Genomic DNA, 24,690 nt, shown 5'->3' on the forward strand with positions numbered 1-24,690 from the left:
AAGAATTAACGATGCGAATGTTGATGGATGCAGAATACGAGGAAGACCGAGAAAGACATGAGGTGAACATGTCAAAAGTCGGGATAATCGTCTTGCGTGCATGAGACTATGTATGAATATAGAGTAAGCGAAGACTATATAAGGCAGAGTGATATGGCTTTCTATCCTCTTTGCCTAACCCCATGGAAAAACGGCGTGATAGTTTTTTATTTTGTTTCTATATTCATGATTTATTTCAGGCAATGGGCAAGTTGTGGTTAGCACATTTACGATTGATTGATTTCTGGAAAAGCATAAAACAATGTTTTTCCTAGAAAATTTCACAAAATTTGGTGTACTTATGCAGTGCCTTATGCATCATTATATATGGATACTGATTCACTTCCAATAATAATACAAAAAAAGAAAAGTAGCTTCCCACCTTTATGTAATAAATTATCTAGTTAACAGTCGTATGCACCATTATGTACCGATAAAATTTTCCTTTATTTATTTGTGTCATAACATGCCAGGAGGCCCAATAACAGTGGTGAATAACTCGCAAAACAGAACACCCAGGAAAAAAAATTTTGTGTTCTCACCGGGAGTCGAACAAAAAAAAATATTTCGCCAAAAAAAAAATGGCGTTTGTGGAGCTTTAAATTTATGAGGGCTAAAAATCCAATACTAGTCAATATTTGGTTTTTCTGTAAGTATTGGGCACATTTTACTTAAATAAAAAACATTTTTTTAAAAGTTTATTTATAATATTTTTAATCTATAACTTTTCATACTTTTACAGCCATAACATTGTCTGAACATTTTAACAAATTTTCTTACTAACAAATCAACAAATAAACACAGTTACAAAAATAGTGGTATTCCTTGGTATTTTTGATTAATTGTAAAAGTATAGTAAAACTTTAACCAAAACATTTGGCAAACAATAATAATGGAAATACCGTCGACTTAGTGGTGAAACTACCTAATCAAGTTGTAAATATTTCAGTAGCCTAGTTGAATATATTAGTCGGTACTGCTATGGAACGATTAATTTTTTGTTATTTTTCTCAAAACTATGACGACTTTATTCGAAGAAAAATAGTAAAGTATTCATTAGTGTTAACTAAAAAAGAAAAAAGGGGAAATTTTATAAAACGGTTTTTTCCGCATACTCGAACATGTCTCCGTACAATTCACTTGTATAAAATTATTTCACAAAAATGCAATAAATGATGATCGATTAAAAAAAGGATGAAATTAATGGAAAGGATGATGACGAACATGATGGTGAAGATGATGCCTTAAAATAAATGTCTTCGCGTTGTCTCTTGATATATTAAGTCATTGTTGTTAGATAACCGCCAGGATCTTACTGGTGAGAGGACATTTTGGAATCTGGAAGTAAAAATAAATAAATAATTTATAAAACATGTTTAAGTAGAATTTTAAAAATCATTATTTCCCTTTCCTCCCTTATTGGTAGGTACTCCAATTTTAACGTATCTTGATTTGGTACATAAAGAAAGGCATCAGTCTCATGCTTTAGATATATAGCTCATGCACTTGATATCATATTAAATATTAGAGTGAAAATCAGATTTTTGTGAACCCGGGACGTTTTAAGATTATGGGAATTTTGGGCATAAGTTAATTTTAAAAGTGATCATTTATAAAAGTAGGAATTGAGTGCCCAGGGTGGCGTCAAAATATTAACACCACCATAACTCGGACATTAGTTTACTGAGGTTAATTAGTTAAATATGACTGGTAACCTATTTTAACTTTAGTAACCTATTTTAAGAAACAGGTCAAATTTTTCGTCATACTGGTAAATATTTTAATGTTTTACTTGAAGAATTTCCAAATTGTATTGCAATTTTTGTTTTCTGTACAATGCGATGCGGGTGAACAGAATTTTTAAATCCTTAGAAAAATTATGTCAAGCCCGTGGTGTAGTGGTCAGCACGTTTGCCTACCATACGAGAGGTCTCGGGTTCGATTCCCGACATGGTTAAGATTAAGTTTATTTGAAAATGTGTGAACATGTGAAAATATTCCATAGTCCCTGGACTGACACCTGAACCGTAAGACTGATCATCTTCCCTTCATGTAACAAAAATGATCAAGATTGCTGCTATTAGCGTACCAATGCAGTGCCATATGCACCATTATGTGCGGAAAGGGAATGATGATGATGATGATGATGAAGAAAAATTACATTACATTATTACTGATCGGGAATCGACCTCGGACGTGAATACGTAAATACATTATGTGCCCATTACAATTCGGGGCCTAATTAAATAAATAGTCTCAAACAAATTATTTTCAACGCGTATTACGAAATATAATGTTTTGGCGGTTATGAAAAAATATTTTAAGTTGGTAATATTCATGAATTTTTTTAAGTCAGAAGCCCTGTAAATGCCTAGACTTCCATATTACCATCTCAAAAATGTTTTCCTTATCTGTTGCAATTAATTTATAACTCCTTGTGAAATCCAGCCTTGTATACAAATGTATTCAAAATACTGCGAAAATATTGCAATAAAAGGTTTGAAAATAAAACAATGTATTATGTAATAAGATAAGAAGACATAATCAAACGGATTTTTTTATAATTTGAAACTAAATAGTTTCAAAATGATAAACCATTTAAATGACAAAAACTATTAATCTTTTCATGGCGAAACACTTAAACAAATTAATATTAAAATGTTTGGGATCTGTTAGTGTTAACAAGGAAGTAGTTTCTTTACCTTTACTAAAAATCTGTCACAGAACTTGTTATTATGAACGAACATAAATAATTTTAAAGGCCGTTACCTATTTAAAAATACAATTTTGACGTATTTCTGGATCACATATTAAGTTAAACTGTGTCGCAATGATTTATGAATGGACTGAAATTTGTAGGTGGGCTATTGTTCTATTTTCGTATGTATCTTTAAAGCCAATTGTCATTAACATACCAGCTGTCCCCTAAAATGATCGAAATTTATTGCTTAAGATAATTTATTGATTTTGCAACATATATTTGCTGATTCTTATATTACGAATGAGGAACTTTAGCCCTACGGGAAATTGGATACAAAAATCTTTTCTTGCGCGTGGTAAAAATTAGAGCATTAAATTGAAGGACAAAATTTCTTGAAAATGAACGAAAAAAAAAATTTAAACAAAAACACACTACTTTGAATGACGTCACTAGTTAATATGAACCATCCAAAGATATGGGAGTTTTAAAGGATATCCAGTCTGGTCTGGGATTTTATCCCTTGCAAAAGATGTCTTTAAAAACTTTATGATTCTCGATCTACTGTTGATAAGGAAAGATCCTTACAGTTTGTGATAAGGATAAATCATTTATATTATATTTGGCTACTGGAAATACCGCGTTTATTGTCTTTGGTTTTATTTTTTAGTCATAGAAGTAATAAATAAACGCTCAAAAGTCAAAATTGTAGTAATTGTAGCCCTAGATATTCTAAATAAATTTTGCAACTGTCGTTCCTCCGACTCTAAAGGGTTTTGACTATCTCTTAACAGCCTATTATGGGGCCTCAAAGAATTTGCTTCCTTCTAAATATCCTGCAGCCATTGCATAAATATTTTTTATCCATAATCCTAGAATGAAAGAACAATGCATAGTTAATGATAACATGACACTGCCGTATGTCAAAAACCTTTAATTGTATGCAAACTTCGATGTGGTTGACATTATTAGATTATAGTTCATTTCTTTGATAAAAAATATTTGTAAGAAAACAATCATTTTAATACACAAGCGATCATTAAGTAAACTCGATGTAAAGTAAACATCTACAATAAATCAATATTATGATGTATTAATTACATGGGTACTTTTATCGACTTTTTTTTTTTTTTAAATAGAGTATTAAAAAAGTAAAGAATAATTACACAGCAATGAAGCGAACTACATATAAACAGTAAAAATAGTGAACAAAAAAATCTTACTAAGGCATGGCCTGTTCGTGGGTATACAAGAAATGTTTATGAATTTCGCTCATATAATAAATAGACAGTTATAATATTTTTGTGTAAAATAAGAAAGACAAAAGAAAATATTCTGTAAAAGATTACAAGGTCCTTTTTAATAGTAATTAAAAAATGAAATAAAAAAATATTAAAAATATATAAAAATAATAATATTTGAAATACAAAGTTTGACAAAAGCATAAAAAATAGTAATTATTTTACGTAGATAGTAATTTATAATGACAAAAATACAGAATGAAGTAACAAACAAGGTTAATTTACGTTTATATGCGAAATAAACTATGTATTTAGAATACTTTTCTGTTCAAAACAAAATAGCACAAAATCCTTAGCGTTAGCGCCGGGTAAAATGACCGCCTTACGTTAAGGAAAGTTTTAAGGACTTTGGCCTTCGCGGAAGGAATTCTTCTGTCAAATTTTTGATAGAGAATCGCAAACATCTTTAACTAAAGATTTGATCCTTAATAGTCGCCTTAAGTTAAGGAACATAGTTACAGAATCGCGGCTCGGACTACTAACCAACTAACTGTAAACACGCTATTTTTAACTAATGGGTGTACACTAATAAAATACGTTTTTCATTGTATGATTGGACGTAGAAAATAGCCCGCATTAAAATACAGAAATATTTTTAGAGCTTTTGAAATTCTCGTGATATGAATGTAGGAGGGGTCCTGAGACTAGATTGTAAATGTTTATAAATAAATAAATATGTTTTAGTGCAAAGGTGTTCGCACGGTACCTAAAGTCCGTGGAGCGGAGCCAAATTTTTTAGTGTAATATTTCCAACGACTTTTTCGGTCCTGGCCGCGCCGACACATAAAACAAAATTACGGCGTTTCGTTTTCTCGAGCTGACGCCGACCGTTTCAGATGTGAAAAATACTCGTATGTATGACCAGTAAAATAAATAAAATACTTTATTTTCCCGCCGTTTGCATCACGCCGCTGAGATGATTGGTAATTTCATAGCGTTGCACATAAAAATAAGTGACTTAATAAATCTGTGGCTTGAATCTACAGGGCCTGTCGTTAATTGTAATACTACAGGACAATATTTATTTAGCCATTCTGTGGTGTTATAATGAACTATTAGACGACATTGATTACAAATATTAATAAAAACATTACAACATATGTATGTGTGTATAAAATATTTAAATATACAAGTTTTTTGACGTTGAACCTTGACAAATGGTGGCAAGAAAAATACTAAATCTAACTTTGGTTTTTCTCAATCCAAGCCACAGAAATATTCATATAATTTTTATATTTTATATTTAACGTGGAATGGGATAAGAGAAGTGTTTACGAAATATCGCAAAACCGCGATTAAAATTAAACTTGAGAAAGTATATTCTTATATCTATATTATATCTTTATAGTGAAGCTGTTTTAAATGCCTAGTGTCTTCCTAATTTTTTTTTTGTCAATAAAGCTCAAATATAATTTTTAAACCGAGATTTTCATTAAATTTGACTCTAATATTTTCATCGTCCCTTTTCCCGAGAGTTTGGCCATTAGTATGAAAGACTTATGTCGCCTCAAAACAGCAAAAAATATTTTCGCAATCGTAAATTTGTGGAGTTGATTTTATTTATCAATGTGCGGCGCGGCGACGCCGACGGCGCGGCGTCGCGTCTCGCGTCGCGCCGCTATTATGGTTTTTGGGGTTTATGTACCAAACCCGTTGGCGTGGTGTATTTTAATATTTATAGTATAATACTGTATTTTTATCGTAATTTGTGTGGTTTATTACTTTGCAAGCCACACTTTTTAAGACGTGTATTGCAGGGACTATCAACAAATTAAATAAGGAGTTGAATAGCATTTCAAAATGGTTTCAAATTAACAAACTAAAAACGAATGTTGTTCAAACTAAATACATGTAAAAAAGAAGAAAAAAAAACAAGTCTAATGATGAATGTATATATAGGTGTCGAAACTTAATAGTTTCGTCTTAATAGAAAGTTGATGAAATGAAGTATTTGGGTATAATATTAGACTCGAAATTAACTTTGAATGCATTTGAGCATGTTTTTAAATAATTATCTAAAAAAAAATTCTAAATACAGACATAAATTATATGGAAATAATGCATAACTCGTATACAAAACTATAATTACTCCATATTCTGCTTTACTGCTCTACAGTATTATATTTAGCCAATGACAGAAATTGAAATAAATTGGAAGTACTTCTTAGAAGCCATGAGAATAGTGCTCAAGAAAGGTAAACTAAACTAAATAAAATAAATAAGAGACTGATGCTTGATTTATATACAAATTTTTTAACAATCGAATATCCAAGTACTTTATTAATAAGACAGTGTTCGATAAAAAAATCATAATTATATTACTAGAAATAACGATAGAATAAGTCTGCCATTTAAAAAAAAACAGAATCCCAAAACTGTATTATGCATTAAGGTTTAAAAATGTATGAAAAGATGAATTAAAAAATAAATGTTATGTTTACTGTACGATAGTGTAAATAGATATGTTATTGAAGTCAGTGTTAAAATTAGTTTATATACTAATCGTAATCATAACGTGAGAAATAAATATTAAAATAAAAAAGAGTAATAGGATTATGAAAAAACTACGGAGAAAATGTTTTAAGTGAAGTTCAGAGAGCATATTTTTTTATATGAATCTGGGGTCAGTTTTGCTTCGCCTTACGAGAATTGAAATTTTGGTATAATTTTTTTTATATTTTTAAATATTTATTAAAAAATCACGTTTGTTTGAATATTTCTACTGCACAATATTTTAAGTCGCTGAAATAATTTCTTAATAGTAAATATATATTATCTACTAATCTTAAATTGGATGTATGTTATGTATATTGTACATACAGGTAATTATAGTACCAACCTGGTACCTAAATGCCTAATGGTAAATTACGATTTTATTGACATTACATGAATGTAGGTATGGAATGCAGAAATCATGTTTTAAATGTCATTTCAATTATAAAAAGTTACAATTTAACCCGTTAGTTGCCAGCTTCCTTTTAAAATGACACGATCTTTGGGATTTTTTGCACAAGTCAAATATAATTTTCTTAAATACGGACCCTAATATATTTTCTAACTATGATTCTCCATAAAAATATAAAGCTTTAATCACTGGCGTAACAAAAACACACGTTATTGCCTAACCATCTGCATCTCATATTTAGCGATGCCCTTAGCAATTATATATAAAGAGACCAAATCACGATACAAATGCGGACATTCATGTGAGAAAGAAATAAATGCATTTCCATTAAAATATTTTTGAGTAACTCGTTACCATAGCAACGACATTGGCTGTCAGTGTTTTACGTACGTATACTTGTACTGTGTAAGTGCTTGGCCATAGTGGCGAAGCGTTTGAGGCGCGGCGCGAGTGCGATGAACTCAAACATATGGTAAACAACTGAAGTGTCCATAGTGAGCGCGCGAGGGCGGCGAGGCGCCGCGTACCGCGCCCGCGCCGCGCCGAAAACGCTTCGTCATTGTGGCCAAACACTAATATTACTAATTAACTGCAAGCAGCAAGCAGTTCGTACAAGTACAATAAATTAATTTGTATGTTGCAAGAATAATATGATATGTATTTGCTGTTTTTAACAGTTATGGTACACACTTTAAAATATTTTCATATCGCTCACAATGAGATTTTTATGCTTGGTCTCCCGTTTAATCGCGAAGAAGATCCGATAGAGAATGAAGACCACGAATTTGAATGCCATTTTTTTTGCGGTTGTAACATATATATTTAATTATACGTCATTGACTATAAACATGCACTTTAACAACAAAATATTTATCAGTTAAAACGATTTTTTTCTGCTCAAGTTATGATAAATTTTTTTTTTCAGAAAAGCAAATGTAACGTATTTCTGCAAAAGGAATATAAATAGCAATTAAAAGGGTTAAATGTGGCAATATCAAATAACTAAATTAATAGAGAATAAATGTACCTATGGAAGGTTATTAAGCACTTTTTCAAACCCATGTAATTAGATTGAGCAAGGGCCCATTCTAATTGTTCCTTTTCTCGTAAAACAAATAAAATGTTTGCACATAGAAAAAAGGTATATTCATTCTGGATCTACATAGGGTAAAACAAGTAAAGAGTACGCACTATCAAAAAGTGCGCATCGCGATTTATTCGAAACACGTTTCCAAAGTTAACAACACTGCAATTTTAATCGGTTATCTATAGCCTAAACATCTATCAGCGTGTCGTTCCCAACGCGTGTTGGATAAGATTTCTTATAAAAATCTATTAATATTTTTTGGTGGTTTTGATCTAAAAATCGATCAAAACAAATATTCTGTTTCAAGACTATAAAACTACTACACTGCCCGGCCCTGCTAAGCCAAAAAGTCGTAACGGATAAAATCGTTCGGCGTTTTCTTTTTCGTAATAGATAATCGATAAAGCTAGGGTTTCCTAGGACAGCGGTGACCGTATCTTAACGGCCGTAGTGAACGGTGATGCGGTGGACAGCCGTGGTAACTGTGACTAGAGAGTGGTTTCCTAGGAAAACGGTGTTGATAACATTTAACAACACCGTTTTCCTAAGAAACCACTCTCTAGTCACCGTAACGACGGCTGTCCACTGCATCACCGTTCACTACGGCCGTTAAGATACGGTCACCGCTGTCCTAGGAAACCCTAGCTTAACCTCACATATTTTTTAAACCAATGAGTCATTTCAGTCTTTCTTATATGATATATTCTCTTGTAAAAAAAATAAGAAATTTTGATCAGCAAAGCATAAAACAGTAATCTAATGTGAAATTTGCAATTCAGCAGATAAGACTTTTAGTCTTAGAAGGGCAGTAAAGCAGGTGTATTATTTTATCATGTTTTTATTTGACTTTTTAAAGTAAATTTTATTTTTGACCATGGATGTCATTTTATAGATAATTTTAGTTATGTCGACAAATACGTGCTAAAGCTAAAAGTACGCACCCAAAGAGTACGCATGCGTACTCTTTAATAAAATATATATATAAATACAAAAAAAGAAGAAAGAAGGGACAGAAAAATTACAAGCAAAATCTAAGTAAGCAGGGAAGAAACTATAAACCGATGGGAAATCAATAAGTTTAGATGATCAAATAAGCTAAAAAGTCCTCCATTGCCCTTTTTGCAAAGAAGTATACGCTGAGCCACCGGAAGTGGATTGGATTCAGTTTAAGATGTGGAGCATGATGGAAAGATAAATGCACTGACTTCATTGATTTGAAGCATATAATAGTGATTTGTCGGCCTCGTGGTGTAGTGACAGGTCATAAGCCCTGTAGATGCCTGGACTTTTATATTACCTTCTCTTAAATGTTCTTCATCTCTGTTGTAATATGTTAATATAAACAGCTCCCCAGGGAGTTGAATCCAGTCCTTGTCTACAAAAATTTGGACGAACTCAAAATATTGTTGATAAATTACCTGGTCCATGAAGAAGTATAGAAATTGAAAAAATAATATTTTCAGGCGTTGCCTAGTATGTAGGTGAAATAATTCAATTAGATGAATCTCACCCGCATAAATAAAGGTTTCAGCTCTTTAACTTCACAAACATCAACAGAAGAAAGAATTGAGGAATATAGATGTTCAAATATAGGCAGAATGGTGAATGTTACACAGTGTGTAAAGTGGCCACTTAAACCAGCCATTGACAGGCCATAAGCCCTGTAGATGCCTAGACTTCTATATTACCTTCTCTTAAATGTTCTTCATCTCTGTTGTAATATGTCAAATGTGTTTAGTTTATAATTTTCGTAAAAAGCATTATTGCCGTATGTGTTAATAAAATAAAATAAAAGTATCAATTAATGCAAACACGCTTAAAAATATAAATAAAATGTAATGACGCTCCATGATGGATAAATTTAGGCATATTGTTATGTGACGCAATTTTCAGTTTCAATTTGTTTGTTTTTTACTAATTTGTAATGATTAGAGAAGACCCGTTTATTTTATTACCTAATTGATTGCTCGCGGAACAATAAGTTCTCTCGTTAATCAGGATAAACAAGAGGAATTTTCATTCCCAGAGATACTTAGCAGCTGGATGAATGGTTTCATTGTTAGTTCACCGAACAATATAGAGGAACACGTTAATCACCCATGTCGTCTAATAGGCGAACACATTCTTTAAAAATCCCCGAGAATTTCATTCATAAATTTTAGCACCAATTTGTCAACAACTGAAATTGTAGGTTTCGATTTGTAAAACAATCAATTTTGATCTGTTTGGTTTCATGAGACAAGTTTTACATGTTATGTGTTTTAACAAAAAGTGCACATCACATTTTTTAACTTTATAAAAATAAGGAAGTTTCACACACATCAATTTTATTTGTTCTTAAATAATACGGTTTTGCATGAATAACATTTGTGGCTAAAAAATGATTTTTTTAGGAATACCCGCTATGTTTCAATTTTACAACAAAATTAAATAAGCAAAGTAGTTTTATAGTTTGGCAAGTGTACATAATACGACGCCGACGCAACGGTACAGAAAGTAAACGAAAAAAAGTAACCAAATTATGTCTGTACACACAATTCAATTTATTTAATGTTTTTAGGACCCGATTTGTGGTAAGAACTGTATAAGTTAATGAATCAATGACCTTATCAAATTATGGTGTTAAAGATTTTACAAATGACCTTCGTTTCACACAACATTAATATAATTATATCACCAAAACGTAATTTTTGTACTCAATGGTTTTCAAGGTAATTTTTCATGTTTTTATATAAATCTTTACCCACTAAAAGCTACGTTGATTTAAAATCATGTTTTATTGTTTGTATTCCTATTTCGTATTTTAGATACAGACAAACCTTCAATGCGGTTTCCATATAACGTGAAGCGAATGTTGCGAACAACCCTCCTATAACGCGGTTTCCATATAATGCGTTTTTCGTACAAGACCAACAACGTAAAAGACTTTAAAAGTTTGTCTATTGCTCCATACAAAGAGGTTTTGGCAGAATTAGAAAATAAAATTACTTTCGAAAACCAAGATGAAAGTGAATAGGATTTTCGGTCCATTAGGAAAACAGGGTTTGGCTTTTAAAAAAGATTGAAATATCAGTATGTACATTTTTTAGTTGTTTCTTTCTCCTTCTTCTTTCCGTTCCATCCCCTTTCCAATCCTCTCTTCATAGTAAAGTGTAAATTTTGTGTTAACTTTTATATAAAATTATACGATTCTGCATAATTACCTAGAATATGTCCTAATAATTTGTAAAACTTTAACTTGTAATTTTCTCAAACTGAACAGTTTGGGTAGGTAGGAAGAAATTGCTTTAAGGCAATGTGCCCGTCCTTAATACGTATATAAATTATATAGGATGTATATAAAGTGTTAAATAAATAATACATGACAGTGATGATGAACGAAAAGCATAATTTTTTCATGTATTAAATTAAATTTTTTCGTTGGATTTTTTATGTTATAATTTTTTTTATGAACTAATAAAAAAAATACAATCAAATATGTAAAATTGCAAATATTCATTGTTATTTGTATTATGTTTGTTAACAATTTTATTTTTTAAACGTATCCTTCAAATCTTGGACCTTGAGAATGATATTTTTATATATATATTACAAAATAAATCAATCCGATGTATGTAAGATTTCGTAATATCAGAAATTCACTTATAGTGGTTTCTGTATAACGCAGTACGAATAATCTAATTAGTATTAATTTAGGGTTTCTTATTGTGCGGTTTCCATATACAACGCGGCAGTATTTTCTATATAAAGCGGTAAAAATTATAAATATTTTTTATTATTTATTAAAATAAAACAACACCTTTTATAACAAAAAATACAATATTTACAAATAAACCAAAATTATAGGACGATTTAAGCTTTCGATAAATAGCCAAAGATAATGCCAAAAAATAAGAAAAAAATGCGGTACGAATAATCTAATTAGTATAAATTCAGGGCCATGATTAAAATGGGAAGTTAACAGAGTTATCTTCGACTGTCTATAAAGAAAAATCGATATTTGTGTATGAAAATTAGTATATTTGTATAAACATTTATAAGTATCTTCATCGGTAACCTATAATTTAACATGCTTGGAATAAAAAATGTATGCATATTATGCTTTTCATACATAGAACTTAATTTTTCTTTGTAGATAACAATTAAAAACAAGATAAATGTTAACTTTCCATTGTAATCGGGGCCCTGGGTTTTTTATAGCGCAGTTTCCATATAACGCGGTATGAATTAATCGCGTTATAGGAGGGTTGACTGTACTCCTTTACCTACAGTAGGTACCTAGATTATATTAATTTAAAATATAGATTTTATTTCTATTAAGAGGATCTACGTATAAGGTTTGGTGAAATAATAATAAATTATCAATTTGTGTAATAAATAAGTAAAGTTAATAGCTGTTTGTGTGCAGGCGGATGAAGATTACAGTTCTGTGTGTGAAATAGAACCAGAACCCTGGGCGACTGTTTTTTGACTCGATGGCTGCTCTCGTTTTCAAATCATGAAAATGAAATCGAGTAGAGATAAGTCCCCTTTGTTACGCAGTGGTTGGCGCGTTCGCCTTCCATACTTGAGGTCCCGGGTTCGTTCCTGGGAAGGTCAACATGAAATATTGATTTTAAAGGTGGTTTTTCACAGGAAAATTTTATTATTCCTGCACTGGCACCTGAAGCATAATAATAAGCTTCTTACCTTCATGTAACTTCAAATATTGATCAATTTACGATGTGTTTGGTGTACAAATCCAGTGATCTATGCACCATCGGATGCGAATTGGGACATGGCGATAATAAATATCACCGGTGGTAGATGTGAGACTGTTACACAAGTGTTTCGGACCAATCCGCAAAACTTCAGAGGAACATTACTTATGGAAAACATTTTTAAAAAATCTAATATATTTCTTTCGAAAACAATTTTTTAAAAAATAAAAATATAATTATATTTTTATTTGAAAATGTTGACAATCTTTAGGATTAACGGATTAGCATCTCTTCCACAAACCCCTACCCCCTACCCCTCCCCTACCCAACCCCTTCTAGTCCGCAAAAAAACATGAGGATATTTTTTAAAGTACATCAAAATAAAAAATGTTTCTCAAAGTTTCGCGGTATGGCCCTGAAAAATCTCGAATAAGAAACTTATTTTTATTTAAAAATGAAAAATATTTTGTACATCTTTCATAAATTTGCTACGTACATTATGTCTTGCCTTTAAATACAATAATAAATCCTGAAATCAGAAAGTGGTTTCTTGTACAATGAATAAATACTTACTGTTTTATGCGTGTAAATGTAAGCAGGTAGGTACTCAATAATTATTGAACCTCCATTAAACTGAATTTTTATTGGTAACTGATCAATCACGTTCGCGAAACGTTTTACTTTCTCGAATTGCATTAAAATATGCCTAGTAATAATTGATCACCATGATATATACTGGTCGGCGTGTTTAGTTACTATGCGCACGGTCTTAGGTTCAGTTCCCGGCTAAATCAGCATGAGATAAGTAAATAATCATTAGTGACCGACCGAAACAAGATTTTTAGCCGAAACCGAATTTCGGCTTCTATTCTAGTTTCGGTTGAAACCGAAACCTATTTTAATAAGTTAAAAATCACCTTTAAACGCCCAAAATTAGGCGTTTTTATTGTTAACCTCACGAGTTCATTAAAAAAATACACAATAAAATTAAAGACCTAATTTTTATGCAATATTTGAGTTTGCCCAAATGTTTGTAGACAAAATATTGGATTTCACCCCCTCGGGAGTCGTTAAGATATTAACAAAGTACAACAGGGATGGAGAATACCTTAAAGAAGGGAATGGAACCATTTCAATCACTAAAATCAACAAATATGGATGTTCAAACATAGGCAAAATGGTGAATGTTACACATTGTGTAAAGTGGCCACTTAAACCAGCCATTGACAGGTCATAAGCCCTGTAAATGCCTAGACTTCCATTTTTCCTTCTTTACGGTATTCTCCATCCCTGTTGTAATTTGCTAAATTTAATGACTACATTTTGTTTATTTTTAACGCTTTATAGTTCCTTGTTACGTTATATAGGTACATATAACTTTCATGTGATAGTTTTTCAGTGACAAGAGCTTTACTTTATTGACTAGAAGGGTTGACAAAAATATAAATATGAAAGCTCTTCAAACTCACGAGAGTTTAGTCACAAGTCTCGAGCCAAACGGTACACCCGAGAACAGCCAACTGGATTAGAGTGATGAATAAGAGGCCAGTGCGGAATTTAAGGTAATGAAAAAGCAGACGAAAAGGCTGGAGAAGCTACTCTCAAGAAAACAGCTCCTGATTTTGATAGATTTCCTTTGAGTTTTGCCAAAAAGAAAATAAGAGGCAGAACTCTTAAGCTCTGGAACGACCGGTATTTCCGTGAAACTACTGAACAGGTAACTAAAATACTTTTTCCAATAATCTTTCATGCTTTTGATATCAAGAAAACGCAGCAAGTTGGCTACGAACTGACTCTAATCCTTACAGGCCACGGATGTTTTATGAGCAATCTTCACCGTTTCAAGCTCTCAGAAATCAATAGCTGTCCATGTGATGATGAGACACCCCGAGATGTCCCTCATTTGTTGATGCATTGTCCCATTTTCAGCTTAGAGCGAATGCAGCTGGAGGCGCGATGTAAAAGTCTGGATGAGGACCTAGAAGATATCGTAACAGTGATAAGTCATAAGGACTTATCACATGAGGTAATATCCATGGTAAAAATATTAAAGGTGATTGTTGAAATAAATAAAAATAGGACACAAAATGCCGAACGCTCTTAAAGTGGGACGGAAGGTCTGTTGATGCTTGTCAATAATCCGGCTTCTCCTGTATGAGTTTCCACCACCAGATCCTCACAATATAGTTAGAGAAATAAGAAGGAACATACCTTTTGCAGTTAATTTAAGCCTTGTACATAATAAGCGAGGCAAAAAATATGCAATTCCTTTATTAAAAATATAAAAAAACCCAGAACAGCCGAACGAAATCCGACACATCCCGATCGCAGGTTTCGGGTGGGCTAAAATTTCAGCCAATTTTTAACCGAAACAGAAATCTAGGCCGAAACTTGTTTTATTTACCGAAACCGCAACTTCGGTCGGTTGCTATTAATAATGTATGTGTAAAAATTATAATAATTAAAGTACCTATTATAAATGTAACGCTGTGGTTAGTAGTTAGTTTATTTACGCACTTTTATTAGTATGCGCCTACAGTGAGTTCGATTCTTTGATGACCTTTTCAACAATATTTTGAGTTTGTCCAAATCTTTGTAGACAAGAACTGGATTCAACTGCCCTGGGAGTCATTAACAATAATATATTACAACGGAGATCAACAACATTTTATAGAAGTCTCGGCATTTACAGGACTTATGACATATCATTGACTGGTTTAAATGGCCATTTTACATACTGTGTAATATTCACCATTCTGCCTATGTTTTAACATCTTTATTCCTTCAATTTTTCATGCGCTGATCTTTGTGAAGTTAAAGAGATTAAAAACATATATTTATATATATATATTTTTTTTTTTTTTATTTTGTTTTGGTTCACCGACAGGCAACAAACAAATGAATATAGGCCATTTCCAGGATAGCCACGTTTTTCGACGTGTAGCGTGTTTTCACGTTTAGCGGTTACAAATGATTTGTTTTAAGAATTCTACGGTGTTCTAGTTTTTAATGTCAGAAAAACTCACCGACTTGAACTCGTGACCTTGCTGGCGGTGTAATTTCAAAGTTTCGGTGGGGAAATACAAAATTATCAAACTTTGGAAAATCACAGCGATGATATTACGATACATAAAAATACAATATTTTTTGGCTAAGTTTAATAGCCTAAAAACACTTTTTTAATTTTCAAAACCACTGACCTTTCTCATTGAGATGTATATTGGCTCAATTGTGTACTGGCTAGGACGTTTGCCTCATGCACGGAAGGTTCTATATAGGTTAGATTACCGGTGAGGTCACAATAATTGTAATGTTATTAAAACTTTATATTAGTTCTTAAAATATTATGAACTAAGTAAATAAGGCAAAAATAAACAAAAATTGAAGGTGTTTTTCTTAAGCCTGGGTTTTCTGTAATCGGGTCATCTAGTCTGTTGTGGTGTAAAAAGTTTGATTGATTACTAGCACTATTAATTTTAAGTTACTATCTAAATACATCTACATTATAGTTTTACTTACTACTTAAACTATTTTTTAAGTTAATTAAGGCTTGCTGGTTTATTTATTAATTATTTTAAATCTTCAATTACAAAGAATAAGTATTTTGCAAACAGCCAACTGCAAAACAAACTGGTAAAAATAAGAGTTGGTCAAAAATTTGAATAAAAAAATAAATATCGTAAGGTACATAATATGCAAATGAATAAACATAATTAATGAAAAATAACATCTGTTTTTTTTAATGGAGAACGGAGTTATGTTATGTACATTTGTTGCTGTTATTGTTATGTACTTGTTGTTATTCTTATGTACTTTATGTACATTATGTTATGCATTTTAAAGGATGAGGAATTTTGGATCAGGTAATGAGTTTAGAAGAAGACAGGAAGATGAACTAGGAATAAAAAACTTTTAAGGGAGGTTGGAGTTCAAACGATGTATAGTAATGCTTCAGGCGTTTCTTGAAAGTGGCCAGAGAAGGTGAATTTAAGAGGTAGCTCATTCCAAAGTCTGAAACCTTAAACAGAAAATGCGGAAAAATGAAAGGCCACGTCGAGGAATAGAAAGTGCTTTCTCCTGAGAAGAGCGAAGCAAATACCATGATCAGAAAGGTAAATGAAATTCTAAGCAAGATATTTTTGTGCGCAAGGGTTGTGAATAATATTTTAAATAAATGAGAGAGATCGAACGTTTATTTGCTGACAAAAACGAAACCAGTTTACCTCCCACGTGGCAAAAAAAATATGATCTACGTACAAAGTACCAATGCCGAACCCTATGCATATTGAAATGATGATGTTGAGCTATTATAATATAATATTTGTATTCAAATATACATTTTTGGGCTAGGTCAATGAGATTCATTTAACGTAGTAGATAAATTCAGTACATATTTAACTACGATCGATGTACTGTTGAATTTTGATTGCTCTTGAAGGTGTCCTAGAAAAAAAAAAACCGTGCAAAGTCGGTAAACCAGGGTAGTAGGTGGTAGTTATATATACCGAGTTTATTTAGTAGATACTATTAGGCAGTAGATATTATTTATTAACTAAAAATCGAAATGTAAAAGTAAAAATTTCAAAGTAAAACCTACTGAATTAAATAGTTTTACAACGCAGCGTAGATGTTTTAAGTAACTACTAAATAATCGTTTTATCCACAGATATATTAATTCAGTGGTATTACCAATAAATTGCTACAACAGAAAATGTCGTTTTACAAAAGATTTTTTAAAGATGCATTTAATTTTACCGAAATTACCTAGGTATGTATATAAGACAATTACTAATGCTATATTTAATTATTTGTATTTTTGCTTCAATTTTTATTATTATCGGTATGTTTTCTAATTTATAATAATTATGTCTCATTTCCTAACTATTATGGTATATTTTCTAATATTAATAATGGTATATTTTATAATTTATATTTATGATTCAATTTTTATTATTATTACCCGTATGTTTTCTAATTTATTTATATTTGATGTTATTATTATTATTTAAATTTATTAAGCATCATTCAATGAAATAAAAAAAAACACATGTAAAAAAGATGGTCCTTTCTAAACACAGGAATTTCCTAGCTAGTCGGGACCTGAAACAAAGAAACTCTGTTCATTTTAAAACTGAAATGCATAAATAAAATATAAAAAAATAAATAATAAAAAAATTAAAAAAACTGACCGAAAGCTCAATTTCACACGATGCCGATGGCAAAAATCCATACGACACGATAATATCATTAGGTGATTATTTGTTTTTTTTTTTGCACCGCAATAGGCTAGGAGGCCCCGCCCGATTACAGTGTTGAATTGCAGTACGGAACACCTAGGTAAGCCTAGGTTTGAGAAAAACCGCATTTTAATTTTTGTGTTCTCACCGGGAACTGAACCCGGAACCTTTAGTGTATATTAATAATCCCTACACCACGGAGGCCACCGTATTACATTGTGAAATCCCCGCCCCGCGCCCGTTTCACAATGCGATGTTCACTAGTTTTCCAAATTTGTGATTTGAGCCACCGGTATCAATATTATTTTATCCACTTTACGACAAGCAAGTTCGATATTAAATACCTTTTATCCATTGTATTGGTGCATACGTAATTGAAAAAAAATACGTTGTTGGTACAAATAATACAGATCCGAAAGTTAAGGATTAAAACCTTTGATATTTTCTTTAGAAGACTACAACTTGTGCGAAATTTTCGGATGGACAACCTAAGTCTCGCTTGACACGAACGGTCCAAGAGTTTATGCCTACTTCTCCAGTAAATACACATAATTAGTGAAATTCCCAACAAGAATTGTTGGCCGCAGATGTTGTTTATACGCGGGTATACTCTATTTACAAATTAACTCTGTGAGAATATTTGGAATTTGGCACCAGCCACGAAATTTTAAAGTGTTTTTAAGTTCATATTCATCCGATGTTTTGTTTTTTCTTGCTGTTTATTCAATGAAGTGAAAACATATATTAAAATAATGCATTTCATGAACTGGAATTAAGTTCAGAGTAAACAAAATATTTAATTATATGAACAAAAGAAAGCGAGCATTATAAATACATAAAAGACAGAAGCTTTTTTAAAAGAACCATTTACTTTTTAATAGTTCGAATTCGCGTTTCTAACAATATTTGTTTTAATTATCACAACAAGCCAAGTGGCCAATAACAATTGTTAAGTTTTTCTTTAATACTTAATAATTTAAATTCATATTGATTTTTGTGAGTGTCACACCAGTATTGTTACTCTGGTGGGTACTAATAGCATAGTATATAAAGATAGCACAAGGGCTATAATCGCTCTCTATTTCGTTTTTTCTCGAAGTCTTCGGTCGTCACGGGGCGCACTGTGCTTTAAAATTAATATTATATACAGTCCACTATTATAAAGATCTTTTATTTAGTAAAGATCGACCGCCATATTTATTGAATTGGCTACAACACCAGCACATATTTTTCCATTGTTTATTCGACCGGATTAAGAAGAAAGATTGCATCAACAATTAATAAGAAGACCGGTATTGTCACAAACGATCACATGAAGATTGATTTGAAGAAAAACATTTTTCCAACAGTGGTTACTTACAACAAAAAAGACACAGGCTTGAGAATAATCACATTTTATAATTGAAATGTCATTGGGAATTGAATTCAGATCCCTCCGTGCGTGAAGTAACTTATTTTATTTTTTTACTTGTCTTAGTCTAAGTATGATTGCATAAACTTTAATAAAACTCATTTATCCTTTTCGAAAATAAAACATTGCTGTATTAATTGCGTCTTATGGAAATTTGTGCCAACAAACCCAAGTTAATATAAAACGTAACACTCACTTTTAGGTTGTTATTTATTGGTTTTCTCCATGGAATTTAAATTCTTAACTTCAGTGCAAACACTCAGGCGATCAAGTTTAAAAAATACACCTAGTTTTATGTATTAGCTAAGAAAATATCAATAACTTAAAAAGTAGATAAAAAACAAACCTATAAATTAAATTAAATTTTATAGCTAGCTACTGTATCTATCGAAATTCCAGATGTAGGAGGTATCTAAGTTTTTGCTGGTCCATTACGTATTTTTAAAAACATTCAGTCGGGTATTAGTTTTCCTCTGACGGGACGCTCAAGTGCTGAGAAACGTCTCGGGAAGAAATATGATTGACAGTAGTAGTTGCTGGCAGAAGACGATTCCGAATATTAAATTATATTATATCTCTGAGGTATGGTATGTTGTTGGCTAACATCTACTATACATTATCTTAAAAGCCGAGTCGAGTTTATGGGGTAAATGGGTCGGGAGAAGAAAGCTCGCTATTTATCGCTGGAGGAGCCAAATATAATTTTATCTTCCGCTTAAATTAGCCGGATACAACTTGTAACGAGGCGCACAACTCAAATCTGTGTTATTTAACTTAAATATGAAATGCCATGCTACATAAAATCACGAGAATATAAACACTTTTACTAATGTTATTTTGATCGCATAACAAATAATAAACAATAATGGTGGTCCATTTCATGGAAGAAAAACATCTTGTTATTTTCGCACATTAATCTTTATTGCATTAAATATATTTTTAAGGTAATAGAATACTGTAAATATGTGTTTAATTGATAATAATCTATATATACAAAAGGCAGTGTTCGTATGTGTGTTCTCGATGGACTGAATAATACTACTAGACCAATTTACGTACGATTTTCAGTGAAGCCAAGCGCATATTTATAGCTATTAGCTATTAAAATCTAATAAAGTAGAAAAATAATTGAGAGGGTAAATGTTTTTTTTATCCATCACCAGGGTTGCATTCGACGAGAATGCATGTAATAAGAAATTGGGAAGATGTTATTTTTTAGAGTTTAAAAAAGTTTGTTTTTGAATGTTTACAAACAGCATCCGTTTTTTATGAAGCCCAATCAGATTATGTCTTTAAATTCCTTATAATTACTACCCATTTGTTTTTTTTACTGGATATTTGGTAGTATTAAAATAAAATCAACTGACATTCGATACATTTTTGAAAATCGCATTCCTAAATACAGTGCACCCCTGTTGGTGAGAAGAGCAAAGTTTGGTAATTGCAAAAATAATTATATATTTGAAAATGGATTCTTTAAAGTTTTGGAATTCAACCATAAATAAGTACCTAGGTACCCACTTACCAATAAAAAATAACAACATCTTTTTTACGTATTTTACGAAACACAAAAATAATAATGTATACGTTCGTATCTAATTTGGACTATACAATACAATCATTGATATCAAACTTTCGATTGTGTTCATTTAATATTTATACGAGTATGTAGAAACTCAAATCGAGCAATAGAAATGCATTGTCGGGTTCAGTTCGTATTTCATAAAATGGACACGCGAAAATATGCAGTATGTATTATAAACACGCGTCTTCTGTGTTTTTAGTGCATCAAAGACATTTCTTTTCCGAGCCCGCCCACCAAAATACTTTTATACACCAAAGTATTTTTGTATTTAATACGACAATAAAAATCATTAACCTCTCAATCAAACAAATTCAACATAAAGGCAGGATTTTTAAACAGGCAAGTAGTCATAAGGGTCAGTATTACACAATTAGGTACTTTAGTTTTTCAATTATTGCCAATCACGTAAAAGAAAATATATAAAGGTAAACTTTGAATTTAAAGCAATCATTATATGACTTTCTTAGATTTGTAAATATTTTGAAGAAAACAAAATACGAATTTTTAGCTTTATTTTTCAAGAATGTTTAGCGTTTGATATTGGAAACTATGAATCACGTTATGACGAGCTGGTTTTCTATTTATTTAAACGGGAATTCAAACTAATCAAAGTTACAGAAGTTACTAATTTTTTTTTTTGTAAACTATATTTAATTCGTAATAAAACAGCTAAATTTTACGTGCAAATCAATATTAAAAATACGAAAGTAGAATAAACCGGGTTGTGTTCCAGTGGTACTTTTTTAGACTGACGGATCAGAGATCCAATGTTGAAGCCCCGCTCTACCACAATGAGGAACTTCAGCCCTACGGAAAATTAGATGCAATAAATGTTTTCTTTCGCGCGGTAAAAATTAGAGCATTTTATTGTACCGTAAAGTTTCTTGAAAATATACGAAAAAAAATAATAAAAATACTTTTAAAAAAAACGTCGAACAACGAACTTTGAACGGCGTTTATCAACCAACGATAAGAGGGTTTTGGAATATTTCCGGTTTTCCTGCCGTTAATGGACCAATGGGTAGAATTGATCGAGAATAAGCGGAAGAGAACCTTTGAGGTCACACGGGGAGTTATTTCAGAAATACAAAACTTAAAAAAATAATGGCGCTGATAATACGATATGTAAAAATAAACACAAATTTTTTTTGGATTAATTTAATAGTCTATTAACAAATAAAAAAAAATCACTGAACTTCCTCATTTGATTATCATTAGCATCGAGTCATTTACAAAGGGCAGCAAATTAGAATATTTGGATAAACCTAAAAACGCAAAAATGTATTTTTTGCTACAACTTATTGATTTTACACTACAGTGAGAAAGAATTTAAATTTGGTGTTAAAGTAAAGACAGTTTTTTATTTTAATATGTTGTAAAAAAGTGGGTTTATGATAAAGAAATATGTTCATGAAAAATGAAAAATTCTGTCACGAAATTGTTTTTAACGAAGAAATATTGAAGTCCAGGTATTAGGTTAACCTATGCACAGTCCATTAAAATATTTAATAACTTTTGCATTATGTGCGAGTAAAAATAAGTTTTCATATAAATCATTCAACTGTGCGTGCTTACACAAGAAACAATTGAATTGTTTACTTGGTTCTCTGAAAGGCTGAAACCCATAACTTGGGCTAATTAAAGATTCGAACGGGCTGTAAAATATACATGTATATCTAAGCAAATTGGCCCACTGGTTAATTGCACTGTTTTTTTGCGAATATTTAAACACATACGTAGATATTTAAAATCGTGCTTACTTTAGAATAATCCCGAGTAGACCAGCCAGAGGGCTAGGAGTAGGAATACCAAGATGAGGTAAGTGGCTGCCAGGTTGGTCGTCTCAGCGTTCGGCATCTTGTGGTTTGTATTTTCTGCCATATTAACATTATTTTTTGATTAAAATAAACTTTTGTTTTCAATAACTTAATATTTTTTATTATTTATACTAATTTACACAAGCTTCTTTATAAAGGTACAATTTAGTAATGAATATTATCCCATATTATTATTTTAACAGTGTATTAAATACTATCAATTAAAATTAATTCAATGAATTATTTTTATAACTTTTGTAAAGGAAAAATAATATATTAAAAAAAAAAACTAACACATAACACAAATACTGACACATACTAACCAAGGTAAAAATGAATACTTTCCGAAAAGGTGTATTTGCAATCCCGAAATCAAAAACAATAATTACAATCAGTACGTAACAATAATAAAACAAATGTATTGTAAAAAAAACGCAATATTTTTCGATATAGCAAGAGTATTTTTAAAAATTAACACGATTTTATTGATTTTTCATAATTTACTGTAATTAATCGTAATAATTTCTAAAAAATCTTATCGCAATGAATATTGCAATATTTTAAAAGAAAATAAGAATATTATTAAATGAATTTTATTAATGAAAACTACAAAATTATTTATGCACACGAAATTCATCGTTGTTATTTTCCTTATCTTGAATAAAAATATACAGCTTTTCGAGATTTACGAGATTTCATATTAAGATTTTTTTTTAAATAAAGAAAACTTTTTTGAAACTTTAATTCAGTATAAAATCACACCCAAGAAAAAGAAATTACAATTATCACAATAACATTTAGTTTTAAAAATACTTAGCATTTAAAGCTGAGTGCACTTTTTAAAATAAACTTATTAGGCGACTTGAAACTTACATTTTTATTTGGTACAGAAAATGTAGTTGCTGGATGAGCACGGGGATTCTGATTGGGATATGGGAGCAGAACCACCGCCTGCTCAGAAAAGCCCGCCCACGCCACTCGGAATCCATTGCAGGCACGTGGAAAAGGTTTTTCAAATAATTAGTTTCCACCCCGCATTCGGGCGGATGAAGAATGCAGTTCCGTGTGTGAAATAGAACCAGAATCCTGGACGAGTGTTTTCGACTCGATGGCTACTGTTAGGCAAAAATACTGAATAAGGAAATCGAGTGGAGATAAGTCCGCCTTATTGTGTACTGGATGGACATGAAATATTAATTTTAAAGGTTGTTCGAACTGCGATATTTTATTGTTTCTGGACTGGCACCTGAAGCGTATGACTGATCACCTTACATTCGTGTAATCTTAATACCCATCCACAATTCCTACTTATTCTCTGATGGAATCATCTCCCATCCATCATCAAAAATGTTACTACAGTATATCTGTTTAAATTACGTCTGAAGAAACATCTCCTTTCTCTTCCTTAATCTCTCCTCTTTTCCTCTTTCCTTTTTATCCTTCTTCCCATCGAGTAATAGTATTGATTTAAGGTAATTTATATGCAAATACAGTTATTTCTATTTTTACATATATTTTCCTTTTTTATTTTTCTTTTCTATTGAATACGTTTTGTAACTTGATTTATAAAAATGAAAGTTTTATTTTAGTGGTTGGTTGGAAGAAATTGCCATTTGACAATAAGCCCGACAATGTACAATGAACATTTTGTACAAAAAGTATTTTAAAAAAAATGCAGTGCCCTATATATCTGTGGATGCGGAAAGGGGATTGATGATAACGATGACCTCCTATAAACAGAAAAAACCTTCGATCAGTGTTTTAAGAACAATATACCTTTGCCACGATTCTGTGAGTTTTGTATTAGAAGAGTAGATATTTTATCCGTGTCCGGGCGGATACAAAATACAGTTCTGTGTCTGAAATAGAACCAGAACCCTGGACGGGAAAAGAGAATCGTGTGGAGATTT

At 31.3% G+C, this 24,690-nt stretch overlaps 1 long non-coding RNA gene across 1 annotated transcript; it reads right to left on the reverse strand.

Annotated features, from left to right (window-relative positions):
- Positions 1 to 724: 724 nt before the first annotated feature.
- LOC148284138 (uncharacterized) lies at positions 725 to 23,748 on the reverse strand. The gene is made up of 3 exons (XR_015825399.1): positions 23,654 to 23,748; positions 22,724 to 22,837; positions 725 to 1,377 (listed from the first exon to the last, which is right to left on the reverse strand). It is a non-coding gene; the product is annotated as an uncharacterized LOC148284138 (long non-coding RNA).
- Positions 23,749 to 24,690: the final 942 nt, after the last annotated feature.

The sequence above is a fragment of the Micrasema longulum genome, unplaced genomic scaffold, assembly GCF_059751315.1.
Source record: "Micrasema longulum isolate JH-2025_06_02 unplaced genomic scaffold, ASM5975131v1 h1tg000147l, whole genome shotgun sequence".
Lineage (NCBI taxonomy): Eukaryota > Metazoa > Arthropoda > Insecta > Trichoptera > Brachycentridae > Micrasema > Micrasema longulum.